Consider the following 14958-nt stretch of genomic DNA (forward strand, 5'->3'; position numbering starts at 1 on the left):
TATATATATATATATATATATATATATATATATATATTCTACTACACCCCTACACGCATCATTCACAGATTGTATTGAAAAGAAAGAACGCTGCTACAACTGGATTTTAGATAGTCAAATCACTAAATATCAATTATTGCAATTAGCAACAGGGTACGTTTCATCTACACGATCAGATTCTCCTCCGCCACTCATCTTCCCCACGCATCTTTGATTTCAAGAACCCTAAATCCAACGGCGCATAAGGCATCAATGGCCTGTTGAATAACCCCCTTGTTGACGTGCTTTCATGCCAATCTCTACCATTTGTCATCGTTAGAACTTGGGAAGTACTCAACAGAGAGGAATCTTGATCTCTACTCAAGTTGATTCGGTTCTGAGTGTCTGTTTTCATCGAGGAATCTTGTTTTCCATCATTCAAGACAGAATGACAAGAACCAAACAAGATCCAATTCTTTGTTTGACCAGTTAATGGGATTTGAGGATCTTGTCTTGTTGTTTGATGATCATGAGAGACGGAGGCATCATCTCCAAACAAGCTCTGGAGCTTTCGTTTGGCCACCATTTGGGCAGTCGGACCTAAGTCTTTCACAAACTGCATTAGGCTTTTCCGGTAGCCATGCTCCTGGTGGTGGTGGTGGTTTAACTACAAATTAAAAGGACAACATATATATATGATAATATGATCATTTCAACTTATAATAATATAATGATCATATATCAACAGGAATTAGTATCATAAAAATATATCTATGAGTCATGAACTAATTACATAGACTAAGGATTTTGGAAACTTGTCTTCGTTGATCATGTCCAGGTGGGGTTTGTAAGTGGATCGTCGATCTGCTTCAACGGAATCACATCTGTTACCATCTCGACTGCCTCCTGTGCATGTACCATAGATATATATATATATATATATATATATATATATATATATATATATATATATATATATATATATATATATATATATATATATATATATATATACTGTAAGTTATTTTAATTGTAGTTTTATTAGCTAACAATAATAATTCTAGGATTTCGTAGGATAAGTTATATATGAGCATATATACTAGTATTTTCTGAAGTTTTTGAGAATGATTTGCTGTTGAACTCATCCTGGGATCTTCTGCAAGATCTTCTCCTTGTCCCTGAGAATTCTGACTCAAAGTTTTCTGGATTGCTTCTCAGTACATGGAAAACCCTCTTCGCTAGTTTATGTATTGCATGAGCCTGTACGTAATAAAATTAATGAGAGTTTTGGATGTTATTTTCAGCTTCGTATTCAACAATGGATGCATATGTACATGCATATATATATATACCTGTCTAAAGAAAATGGTACCAGAAGAATTAAAATGCATCGCATTTCCTGATATCAGAAATACATCATGCTGCATCATCGTTAATATTTTCCAGCCATGAAAGAGATCGAGTTTAACAAATACTCATATAAAACAATTGATGTATATATTAAGTAGGAAACTAAAATACCTCAAATTGCTGAAGGGAAGTATACATTCCTTCATGAAGTTTAGCTCGCATGGTTCCAAAATCCATAGGTTCCTCGATGATTTCATAGTAGTCTTCAACCTTAAAGGCTCAAATGAATTCAAAATCTCAAAGGGGTATATTATATATATATAAGGTTTGACTAAATTAACCCATGACTAAAAAAGCACAAACCTCTTCAGGGTCAACTGGTTCAGCAAATATTTCATATATATCCTTCCTACCTCAATGATAAAACTCGAAATCAGACTAATATGTTACCCTATAAAAATGATGGTAGAATTAAAAGCAGGATTAACATAATAACGAACCTTTGCAATATGTCGATAATGTGCTCTAATGTCTGTTTATCAGGCAACGATTGAGTGATTGATGGTGCACCCAATGGCTCATCTAAGATTCCAACAAAACTCCACATTTTAATTAAATACTATTTGCTAATTTGCAAACTTAATTCATGCAGAAAATTAAAAGGAAGCCCACCACTGTTGGATGCACGGACATTCCCTTCAGGCTCTTCGATGTGTGTTTTTTTATCTTATCAAAGCATAAACAAGAAACAAGACGCGAATCATTTTTTTTTTCCAAATCATGTGTGGAATTTCAAAGAAGAACGTCCATTTATAATCAACTTACCATCATTTCTTGACCCATCTTCTTGATTTAGTTTCTTTTCTACCTGAACATCAAAATGGGATTAGTTTATAGAAGGTATATGATCAGAAAGTGCCCAAGAATTAAATTACACATACAAACATGTACAGAGATGCTATAAGCTATAATGTACATGGAGTTTTGTTGATGAAGAAGTTTCATGGAGTCTTCTCTTGAGGCTAGCCCTAGTGCGTGATGGTGGGCCTTGCAACTCTTCTTCTCTTAATGCACGAAACCGGCTCTGTTGCTGTTGAGCCTTCCTGATCCCCCTTACGTCATCACCAGATTTTCCAGCTCTTTTCCTCGTCTTCTTGTTGCTTTCTCCATCTCGTAAAACTTTCCTGCACTGTGATCACCATGAACAATGAAGATGTGAGTCTTAGTTAATTAAGGAGTCAGAAGTAATGTTGGAAGGTATATATATAGATTGAAACATTCCCATTTGAAAACCAAAGCAACACTCACTTGGGAATTCATTGAAACAGTTGGTGGTGACAAATTTTGATGGGATTAGTATAACACAAAATGGGAATATGATGAGGAGAAATGAAGTACAGGTTAAATAAAAGATTCCACCTTGCTGCAATTAATTAGACAGTTTTGTGAAATGAAGCAAATTTAGTTATATATGATCTTTTATTTATTTAGTATCCATACTTGCTCCCATATTAACTTTGAAAAGAAAATGACTTGCTATGTATGACAACAAAATCTGTTCCCATGCTTCCATGAGCTGAGTTTATGAGTCAAAATATGGTATTATTTTAACATTTTATATCTTATATGGTAGATATAAGACCAATCATTTAAGGAAAATCACATTTCATAAGAGGGAGAATGTGACCTTTGTGTTATGGAAGGTTGTATTGATCTTTATTTCAAATATTCTTAAAAAAAAATCATTTAGAACTTTTTAACCTCAATGTACGTGGTCTTCCTCATTGCAATGATACAAATATATATTGACCTTTTGTTTAACATTTGTAAGATAGTGGCGAGTCTCGAATAGACAACCATATGGTTCACTAGCTTTTCTAAAGAAAATTTTCTATACAAATTCAAAGATTATATGGTTAAAATAGGTCCTAATTTTTTTTAAGGTAGGTCACTAAATTTTTTGAGTAAATTACACGAATGGTCCCTATGGTTTAGGATAATTTGCATGTTTGGTCCCTAACTTATTTGCTTAGCTCGGAAGGTCCCTACTGTTTGTTTTTGTTACACGTTTGGTCCATGTCTTACCTAAAAAGACTATTTTGCCATTGATATTTTTAATATATTTAAATAAACACACCCCAACCCTATCTCCTCATCTTACCTTACCTATCTCATCATTTTTTCCTATTTAAATAATATTCTTTTTAGGTAAGACAGGGACCAAACGCGTAACAAAAACAAACAATGAGAACCAAGTGCGTAACAAAAAGAAATAGTAAGGACCTTCCGAGTTAAAAAAATAAGTTAGGGACCAAACGTGCAAATTACCCCAAACCATAAGAACCATTCGTGTAATTAACTCAAAATTTTTCTATATAAATTATGGGTAAATGATAAATCTTAAAGAAACAATCACAAATCTATATAAGGAAGTTGAGTATCGTACCTTATCTGAAAACGAGATGATGATTTGCAACAATAGATTACAAAAGATAATCAATTAAATGGACCATTACTAATGGGGACAAGAATACAAATTTTTTTCATGGCTTCGTTAACAGTAAAAACAGGAGGAACAAACTGACAATACACTATAAGGATCAAGCCCTATACCGACGATAATTTTGGACTCCGTCCAGACGACTCGTCGTCTCTAAAACTTATACAAACGACATGTGGTCTTAAATAGTCGTCGGGACAAGTGTCGCCGGGATAGCATAGCCAGTCCAGATGACATGTCGTCTGTAAATTTCGTCGGGATTGATTTTCGAGGAAATAAGAAAAAGTTTTATTCGGACCCTATACCGACGACTTGTAGTCGGTAAAAGTGTGACCCTATAGAGACGATTTGTCGTTTGGAAAAGTTGATCAATACGGTTGACATGTCGTCTGGAATGGGACAACTCATTCTAGTTCTCCTCCTCCTCCTCATCACCACCACCATCAACATCATCATCATCATCCTCCGCGAGTTAATTGGATGTTTCGGGGTTATTTTGTGAAAACATATTGAGATTAAACTGGAATTGTGGCATTGGTTGTGGTTGGAATTTTGGAATGACAGACACGAACGTGTTATTAAACATTTGGCTCATTTGTAGCATTTGTTGTTGCATGATTTGAATTTGTTGGGATAATACAACAACTTGGGGATTATCTGAAGATTGGGATGTGGAAGCTTTGGAACGTTTGGTATGTTCATTTGGAAATAAATTATTGTTGATGCTTGGTTTCCTTCCAATTCCATGAATATGCACACGTCTTTCACCGAGGGCACGAGCGAGGCATTGTTCTTCATTTAACTTTTCGTTCTCCCCAAGCTGTGATTGCATCACCATCTTCTCTCGCTGAATGTTTTCCTAAAATAAAGAAAGCAATAAAAATACATTAATTAAAAAAATAACTAAATTTATACACTAAAAGAATAATAATATACCTTAAAATAACTATAATAATAATAATAATAATAATAATAATAACAACAACAACAACATATTTATCAAACAACTTATTAACTTTGTTTATTACTTACAATACAAACAAAAGCATCTAAATACAAAAACTATAAATTATCAATTAACAAAAGTATCATATAATCATACATGTATACAATACATTCAATTCTAATTTTCATTTCATTTTAGACATACAATACAAATGTATACATCTAAATACAAAATCAAACATCATACAAAATCAAAATCAAAATCAAACATACAATTCCAATTTTCATCCACTTTCATACAATTATACCTTATAGCATCTTACATTTTAGACATCAAATTTCAATTTCATACAAATGTACACATCTAAATAAAAAATCAAACATCATTCTTAATTTCATTTTCATGCCAATACACCACAATAACATAAACAAATTATGCCTAACTTCATTTTCATTTTCATGTCAAAACACATTTTCATACCTCAAAATGCATATATATATATATATATATATATATATATATATATATATATATATATAAAATCAATCAACCAAACAAAATATGAGCAAAATTATATATCATGGTGTATTGAAAGAAAAAAAAATCATACATCTCATCATCTTCACGTTACTGCACATTCACGTTAGCGCACAGGAAAAAAAACAAAAAAATTACCTCAAAATCAGAGGTCAAGATAGCTTAATAACCCGAATTTGTTGTCTATGGCGGTGGTGTGGCTCGTTTCAGGCGGCCGGCGGTGATGAGTGCTTTGATTGAGGGCTATAAAAACTGGAAATAAACCCCCAAAATCGGAATAAAACTCAAGCTACAACAAATTAAGAACAAATCTAGGACCAAGAAACTTACCTTTTATGTAACTGATGAAGTTGTATGGCCGGAAATCACCCTGCGTCACCGGAGCTTGAGAGGAAAAAGGAGGTGCAGACGTGACTGCAAAATGAACATTGATAGAGGTTTTGTTACAGGGAAACCTATACAGAGAACACGTCGTCTGTATAGTTAACGGAAAACGACGTCGTCCCATTTTACCTCATTAAAAAAAAAAATTCACGCGGATCGGTCTCGCTTTTTGCAGACGACAAGTTGTCTCTATAGGGGGACGAAAACGACATCGTTTCACTTTTCTACGACACGGATTAAAAAAAACTCAAAATTATTTTTTAACACTCTATACTGACGACATGTCGTCGACATAGGTGGACCAAAACAATGATGTCTTTATTTTCTGCAACAAGGAATATAAATAAATCGAAATTTTTTTTAATATCTTATAAAGACGACATGTCGTCTGGATAAATATTGAACATACCGCAAGTTTTTTGCCCCTTCCTGCCCGGTCTATACAGACAACATGTCGTCTGGATAGCCTTTCTGGTCAAACAGATATGGTCAAAGTTGGGACATGTTTTACCGACAACATGTTGTCGGTATAGCTTGCGTTTTGCAGACGATACATGTCGTCTGGATAAGTGACGTCTCCATAGGGCTTAATCCTTTTAGTAATATTGATGATCAATATCAAAAGTAAATAAATTAAAAAAAGGAAGCATTCAAATTCTCTTGGAACAAGTTTAAAGAGCAAAGGAGTTGTGTGGGCTTGCGAGAGAGACAAAACCATGGGCCCCAACGAATTAACTTTTAAGTTCATCAAAACCTTCTGGAATACCTTCTATGTTGATGTGATGAATTATTTTAGATACTTCGAGGAATCTAGCACTCTATATCATGATTTCAACTCCTCATTCATTGCACTCCCCCCCCCCCCCAAAGTCAAAAACTCATTAACTCTCAATGAATATCAACTCATTAGTCTCATCGGGTGTTTATATAAAATAATCACCAAGATTCTTGCCACCATAATCAAATTGGTCATTGGAAACATTATTGGAGATGTACAGTCAACATATATGGAGGGTCAAAATATTCCTAATGGTTCGCTGATCATCAATGAAATATGTGCACGGGTTAAGCATACCAAAAAGGTGTTACTATTCAAAGTTGATTTTGATAAAGCATTCGATTCAATAAACTGGGAATACCTGGATTATGTTTTTTCACAGATAGGCTTTGGGAATAATAAATGGAGGTCGTGGATACGTGGATGTCTTACTTCCTCTCATGTTTCGGTCATACTGAATGGTTTCCCCACCAAGGAATTTGACATAGCCAAAGGCGTGCGTCAAGGCGACCCCCTCTCGCTATTCTTATACATAATCTCAATGGAGGGATTCAACATTTCCTTTAAATCAGTTAGTGAAAATGTATTTTTAAAGGTGTTAAAATCTCGTATAATGGCCATACAGTTTCCCATTTGTTTTATACCGACGTTGCACTATTTGTTGGAGAATGGTCCCAGATCCAGTCTCAAAAACCTTGCTCATATTCTTAGATGCTTTTTGTCACAACTAGCAATTTTAGCTAGTTAATTCTATTCTCATGTAATCATTCAACTATTGTAAGGCATGTACTCTAAGTGAATATCACTCAATGCTCATTCAAATACATCTCACATGTTCAACTAAGGGTTGGGAACCATAGAAATCCCAGTTCAAGTTCTTTATGGACTAGGACTCTCTTATTGGACCCAATTCATAAATTTATAACATTTTGGGACACTTGGGTCAATAATGATTCATCCTAACCCTAATGGGCCTCATTGGGCCATAAATGAATTAATTAGCCCTAATGGGCCATAAACTCCATTTCTTTTATTCAAAAGGGGTCGTGAACCATCTTGAGGGCCCAATGGGCCGAAAAAATAATATTGGGCCTATAAAATTCGATCAAAGCCAAGAAATTGAGCCCAACACCATTTTCTTCATCCCATTAGACCCATTTTCGGCCTAAGGTAAAAAAAAGGGAAGGGGGGGGGGGGGGGGGGGCGGGAAGTTGCATGGTGACACATCATTTTTACATGTAGGGTTCCCATGCTAAATACCCTCCATGCAAAAACTAATCTCATGCATCAAGACTTCTATCACTTCAAACCTCTCTTCTCTTTTCCCCTCTCTCCTTCTTAATCTCAGCCATAGAGCCCAAAAATCACCACCACACTCATTTTACTTACAAAATCTCTTAAGAAAGCTCTCAATAACTCCTACAACTTCCTCCAAATTTCGAGATTTTAGGTGTATCTTCAAGGAGGTCTTCATCTAGATCATCATCTTTGGTAAGTTTATTACTTGGATCTACGTTTTAACTTCCAGATTCCATCAAAAATCTCTTCTTAACCCACATCATCTCATGATCTATGCTCTTGAACTTCATAGACTTCAAAAATTTCCTCAAGGAAACATCTAGGGTCGAAAATCTTCTTCAAACTCTTCATCAATCCAAGAACAACAAACCAAAGTGAGTTCATACCCTCTATTTTTCGATTTTTACTTGGTTTTGGGGGAGAATACAAGTTGCTTTATGTAGATCTATGTGTATATGCATGAATATGTGTGTTTTTCATGACATAATTGTTGATTATGTGCTATTTACTTCATAAATCTAAAAATATGTTAAGAATATTAAGTTTATCATTTGGATCTACATGAAAACATTGATAAAAGTATGTATTATCACATATAATACATGTAAACTAGTAGATCTGGGATTTATACACTTAAAATAGCAAAAAGGAGTGTTGTGTTCAAAGATCTATCAACTAGACTCATAAATCAGCTCTTGACAGAAAAGTTTTGGTCCAATCTCAGACTTTTTTGATCAACTTAATGATAATATTTTTTCAAAACTATTTACATTCAAACATTTCAGGTTTATACCTTTAAAAGGACTACTCTCATGTTTTCATACGATAATTTTTACAATTTTTGGCGAATTTTACAAAACTGCCTATCATATTTGAAATAATTTCGGACCAGCCTGTGAAGGTGAGCAATTTCACACTTGATAGAGGCCATTAAAAATTATAAGAAAAATTATGAACAAAGTAGAAAAAATTTCCAAACTTCCAGAATTTACGGATCCAAATTTCGACTTACGATAATTTTTCTACAAATTTTCCAACAACTATGTCAGAAAAGCCAAAAACTAGAAAAATGTGTATTTTCACAAAAATCAAGCCAAAAATGATATTTTTGACAAAAATGGGTTTAAATGTTACGTTTACCAAAAACTAGTCATAAATACAAGTTTTGAACAAAATGGGGACTAAAGTGTAAATTTACAAAAATTGAACCTTAATTGTAAATTTTTGGCTTATTGGGCCAATAACGTCATTTTTACAAAAAGTGGGCATTTTATGTTGTGTTAGTGAATAATTGAACCAAAACCAGCAATAAACTAATAAACGGATTGATTTTGATCATTTTTAATTAGGTTATCGGGCCTTAGTGGCCCATTTATATGTTTGATAGGTCCTGAATACTATGTATTTGTTTATTGGGCCTCACTGACCCATTAACATGAGCGACGGACCTTGTATACTATTTGCGTGTTATTTGGGCCTATAAATACCTTACATGTGAAATGGGCATTAGTTGTCCTTTTACATATATTTCAGGCCCATGTTATATAATCTCATTCATATTAGATTTTGAAATGACTCACATGTTTAGCGATGCCCTAGTGGCTCGCTTACATGGTTCGTTGGGCCTGGAATGAGTTTTATACGTTTATATTCGCATAAATTTGATTAAGGATCTAGTGAGTTTTGTCGGTTGACACATATTAAGTGTTCGATTGTAGTCTGTAGTTATAATCAGAGTCTCTTTGAGGTAGAGCGGGGTTTTGTGTATAGATCTATACGGGGATGACACCCCACACCTGATTTGTTCGTTATAGTTAGACTACAACGGTCTAGGATGACTATAACCTTATTCTATTTTTTAGTCGGCATTCACTAACGCCAAGATAGGCGAAATTGTCATTATTTAGTATGGTTATGACGGCTCACGTAGAGGAATTAACGTTATGAAGTTTGCGGAAGACTATTTTCTTTTATGTTCGATTACTCAGAATCTTACTCACACTAGTACTCAACCTCAGTGTTGGTATGACAACATTATATATTCTTCTTTTTCGGGCAACATCGGGTTGTCTGGGGGCATTCTATTTACATTTTCTTCTATCACTTTTGGCATTCTATTAAAAAAGAACACACGTGCATTAATACAAGATCGGACATAAACATACCAAACTATTTTAAGAAAATATAGAATTTTCTTGTGATTACAAAGTTATACAAATCATTTTCTCAAATATACTTATGAACTCACCTACATTATATATGTTGACACTTTTAAAATAACTTGTATTCTCAGGGACTCGTTAAGCAGAAGAATCAACAAGAATATGGGATTTTGTTTTGTGTACTGTTAAACATCATACATTGAATGTTTTGGTCATGTTATTTAAAAGATTGTACTCGATGTAAACAATGGCAGTTGTATTATATTATGCATGGTAATGATGATGTTATGTTTCATTTATATTCACTGTAATGATATTTCAAGATGAAGTCGCGCACAAGCCCCCGGACATTTCCGCTGTCTGGTTTGGGGGTGTGACACTTTCATGTATTCTCTAGCCTAAAATTAAATTTCCACAAATCTAAGGGTTTTGGAATTGGGGCTCTCATCAATGAAACAAAAAAAATGGGCTCAACTCCTTTGATGTGAAGCGGGTTCTCTCTTTTTACCTACCTCAGGTTGTTAGTAGGATCCAATATGAACCTTGTCAAAAACTGGAAACCTATCACCAACAAATATCATTCAAATATATCAACTTGGAAATCAAAGAAAATAATATACATTGCATCTCGTGGAAAAAAATCATAGCTTCAAAGGAAAGTGGTGGTTTAGGGGTCGGTTTGATTTAGGCTTTGAACATGGGTTTAATTGTTAAATGGTGGTGGAGACTAAAAATAGAGACAACCTATCTATAGATACAAGTTATATCAGATATCCATAACTTCTCTTGTAAACCAATCCATTATTTGTCCAAAAAAACCGTCACTGGAGTGTTGAATAAAATCACAGGTGTTATGAAAGACATTCATTAATTTGGTATGTGCCTCAATGACATTTTCATGCGAGTGGTTACATCATGAGAAAAAACACTATATTGACATGACAATTGCATCCGTACAAAAAAAACTAAAAATATAAATACGCCTCGCTTTATGATATGGAATCGAACAAAAGATGCATTATAGCTACTATAATCATAACTAATCGTAATTCTTGGAATTGAAAGTCTTATCCGGATGCTGCCGGTTTATCTACTGAATTGAGTGTGCTATGACATTACATCTATACGACTTGAATTAGACCATTGGACTTGCATGCTTGCTTTTGATGGTAGGTCCACGGTTGATTCAATCAGGGGTATAATCATAACAAATATATATAACTGTTTAAGTTTTTTATATTTTGATGCTTACATTTTATTTTATTTATTTATATTGTTTATGCTTTATATTATTATTTTTTTTGAAATTTTATTCGAATATATTTTTTAATGTTTTTTATATTTTATGCGTTTATATTTTTTTGATGTTTTTTGGAATAATATTTCTAGTTTTTTTGAATATATTTTTTTAATGTTTTTTTAGATTTTTTTTGTAAAGCTTTTTATAAATACTTTTTTGTATAAAAAATATAAATAAGTTGTTAAATGTGAATATGATAAACACATGTTATGAATAAAATTATTTATTTAAATAGGGTTATTGTGTAGGCTAATCATAATTCGAAACAAGTGTTAATGGCTTCGAGTTTAATTTTTTTAGTTTTAGAATATTTTTTACATTTCATTCAAAATGCCAAATAATAATCAGAATTCCTATAAGTCAAACACATGTGTCAATGTTTTCGAGTTTATTTTTTTATTTTTACAAATTTTGTTCGTTTTCGAGTTATATGGTTTCCAATTAGCCATTATATAACGTGAAACCTGTTTTCGAATTTCGGTTAGTCTATCTATTAACCCTAGTGGTGTGTATAAGGTAGTTTGGTTCGGTTATTTCGTCAAAACCAAACCATAACCATTACATTTGCTTAATGTAATTCGATAACCATTGGGTAGGTTAATATTGGTTTTGGTTAACAGTTTTGGTCGGTTAATGGTTACAGTTAATGAATAATATCGATTAATCATAATGGTCTACGATGACATAAAATAAAAATATTTTTTAATAAAAATTGAAAAACATAAAATCCATTATTATAAGAAAGTGAACTGTATATATAATTGTATTGATATGATATTACTTATCCTATCTAATTCGAAATAATTACCCTTTGAATTTATTGATAAAACTACAAGCAATATTTAATAGACAAAATTGCAAAAATGGTCCTTGTGGTATGTATTTTTTTGGGGTTTTAGTCCAAACCATGACTTTTTTGGATTGATGGTCATTTTAAGATAGTTTCGTTGCATTTTTGGTCCCTCGGTAAAGTGAAATGACTGCAATACCCTTGGGACATTTACTTTACATTTTTCTTTCAATTTTTTAAATATAATAGTTATTTTAATAATTAAAAAAAAAGACACCCACCTCTCTCTCTCTCTCTCTCTCTCTCTCTCTCATACCCACCTGTGGAGACCATGGATTCCCATTTCTCTATTCTTCAATGTTCAAACATGCTCGATTGATACACACACTTGATTAAGGTTCAATTGCTAGATTCGATACACACACACACACACACACTTGATTGGGGTTTAATACACACATTGGAAATTTGAAAAACACACACTCACATACAGTGAAGAACACGAAAAGGGTGTGAAACCCATTTGATTGGGATGGAGACGACGATTTTAAAGTGGCTCATCCATCGACAAGAGCTGAAACAACAGGAGATGTCTATGAAGCAGCTTCATGTGTGCTTTCCCAACATGGACTGTCGAACCCGATTACAAACCCATTGATATCAGATCTATACAGGATTGTGATTGGACGAACAAAAAATTAGATATGATACCTACATGAGAAATAGAAAAAGAGTGCAACCCCTTCTTATCCCGGTTCCTAATTTCTCATCGACGATTGAAGAAGGGGTTCAATTTTACTGTTTCTATGATGTGCCATACATACTAGCATAGAGATGGGATCTACGATCATAAAGAAAGAATAAATAAGAGAAATCGATCTATTGCAAGAGAAGGAGGGGTGCGATTTTGTTGGAGTGAAAATGGTCTCTTCTGTAACAAGTTTCTTGCACAAGTTTGTTTCTTAATCTGAATCAACCATCTGAAAATGGTCTCTTCCCCAATCTTCCCCAAAATGGTCTCTTCTGTAACAAGTTTCTTGCACAAGTTTCTTGATTCTTCATGATTTGGACAGAAAGAAATTGAAGGTAATCATTTGGGGTTGAGTGGTTTTAGTAATCATGTGGACCGATGTATATGTTTTTAATTGCAGGTTATCGGTATGCTTAAAGGTTAAAGGATGAAGAAACTCATGTGGAGAGAGAGAGAGAGAGAGAGAGAGATGGGCCTCTTTTTTTTAATTATTAAAATAACTATTATATTTAAAAAAAATTGAAAGAAAAATGTAAAATAAATGGCCCAAGGGTATTACAGTCATTTCACTTTACTGAGGGACCAAAAACGCAACGAAACTACTTCAAAAGGACCATCAATCCAAAAAAGTCGTGGTTTGGACTAAAACCCCAAAAAAATGCATACCACAGGGACCATTTTTGCAATTTGGTCCTTATGGTTTGCAAAAATCTTTGGATGGGGTCCAAAAAGTTCCAGCTTGCATGGAAGGTACAAAATCCAAAGTTTTCTGTGGTTTTGATCCTAAAAATGTTGAAAGGACAATTTTGCCCTTTTCTTTTCTTTTTTGCATTTTTAATACATTATTAACTTAGTTATTAAAAAAAATGGGTACCCCGCCTTTTTTTTCTCTCCCTCTCTTTCTCTTTCCCACCTTCTTCTTCTACCTGAATCTTTTTCTTCCTCTACCTACAAATCAGAGGAGACAATCACTCGATATATTCGTCTGAGAGCCATCACATTTTACACCACCCATTATCCACCCCATTGACACCTTCCCTTGCTCTCTCACACGCTACCTCTCTCATCACATACATCTAACAGAAGATCACATATCCCACTCTTCTACCAGTTGATTTTCCTCTATATCATTCCTAAAATCAATCCCCAAAATCGTTTTTCATCCAAATATTATCTATTCTCAGCAAAATCTAACAAAATTGCTCTGCAAAAATTTGATTCAAGCATCATTATCCACCGAAACTCAGACAACACTTGGTTCAATCCCATCTTCAAATCAAATCTAAAATTATCCCATCACCATCCATTTAAAACTATCTATCCCCATCGACGAACATATCCAGTTCATCTAAATTGAAATCAAATTATTCCAAAATCGATATAACCACAAAGATTGACAACAAATTTTACGATGATTAACTTAGATTAAATTGAAGATGATATTAAAATTAAGAATCAAACACACCAAATCGTGAATGAAGAACATAGATAGGAAAATCCCAAAAGTGTCGATAGTTAACTCATACAACTACAAGACACAAATTGCTTCATGACAATAAGATTGTTAGCTTAATCAATTAGGTAGGTGAGATTAATTTTTCAATATCAACCAAGAAAAGATTAACACGATGAAGGATGAAGAACAAAAACCCTAAAATCGCCAAAAATGAATAGCTTCTTCCTTAACACATAAATTGATTAATAATAATAAAGATTTTTAGTTCAATCGATTATAACCAAAGTAGAGAATATCCAAATTCTCTATGATGAATAAATTGAGCTAAACAGAGCAAAAAAGGAGCAAGATATTGCATATGCTTGTGTATGTATGAGAGAGAGAGAGAGATGGATGGGACATCATCATAATTTTTTTTTCATTAATATTAACAAAATAAAAAATATGAAAAAATACAAAAAAGAAATTTAAAGCGCAAAACAATTAATTCAAGTGCTCCATGGACTAAAATTATAGAAATTTCTTAATTTTAGGACCAAAATCACAGAAAAACCTTGATTTTGGACCTTCTATGCAAGTTGAAAACTTTTTAGATCCTATCCAAAGTATTTTGAATACCACAGGGAGCAAATTTGCAGTTTTGTCTATTATATTATATCAAAAACATTTATTAATATTTTTGGTTTGGTTTGGTTTGGTTTATAGTGGTTTGGTTTTAGATGAAAA

At 33.3% G+C, this 14958-nt stretch overlaps 1 long non-coding RNA gene across 1 annotated transcript; it reads right to left on the reverse strand.

Moving 5' to 3' along the window:
• Positions 1 to 69: 69 nt before the first annotated feature.
• On the reverse strand, positions 70 to 1402 carry LOC128128564 (uncharacterized). Its single transcript, XR_008226552.1, has 3 exons — positions 1332 to 1402; positions 1080 to 1239; positions 70 to 885 (listed from the first exon to the last, which is right to left on the reverse strand). It is a non-coding gene; the product is annotated as an uncharacterized LOC128128564 (long non-coding RNA).
• Between the last annotated feature and the right edge of the window lie 13556 nt (positions 1403 to 14958).

The sequence above is a fragment of the Lactuca sativa genome, chromosome 9, assembly GCF_002870075.4.
Source record: "Lactuca sativa cultivar Salinas chromosome 9, Lsat_Salinas_v11, whole genome shotgun sequence".
In the NCBI taxonomy this organism is placed as follows: domain Eukaryota; kingdom Viridiplantae; phylum Streptophyta; class Magnoliopsida; order Asterales; family Asteraceae; genus Lactuca; species Lactuca sativa.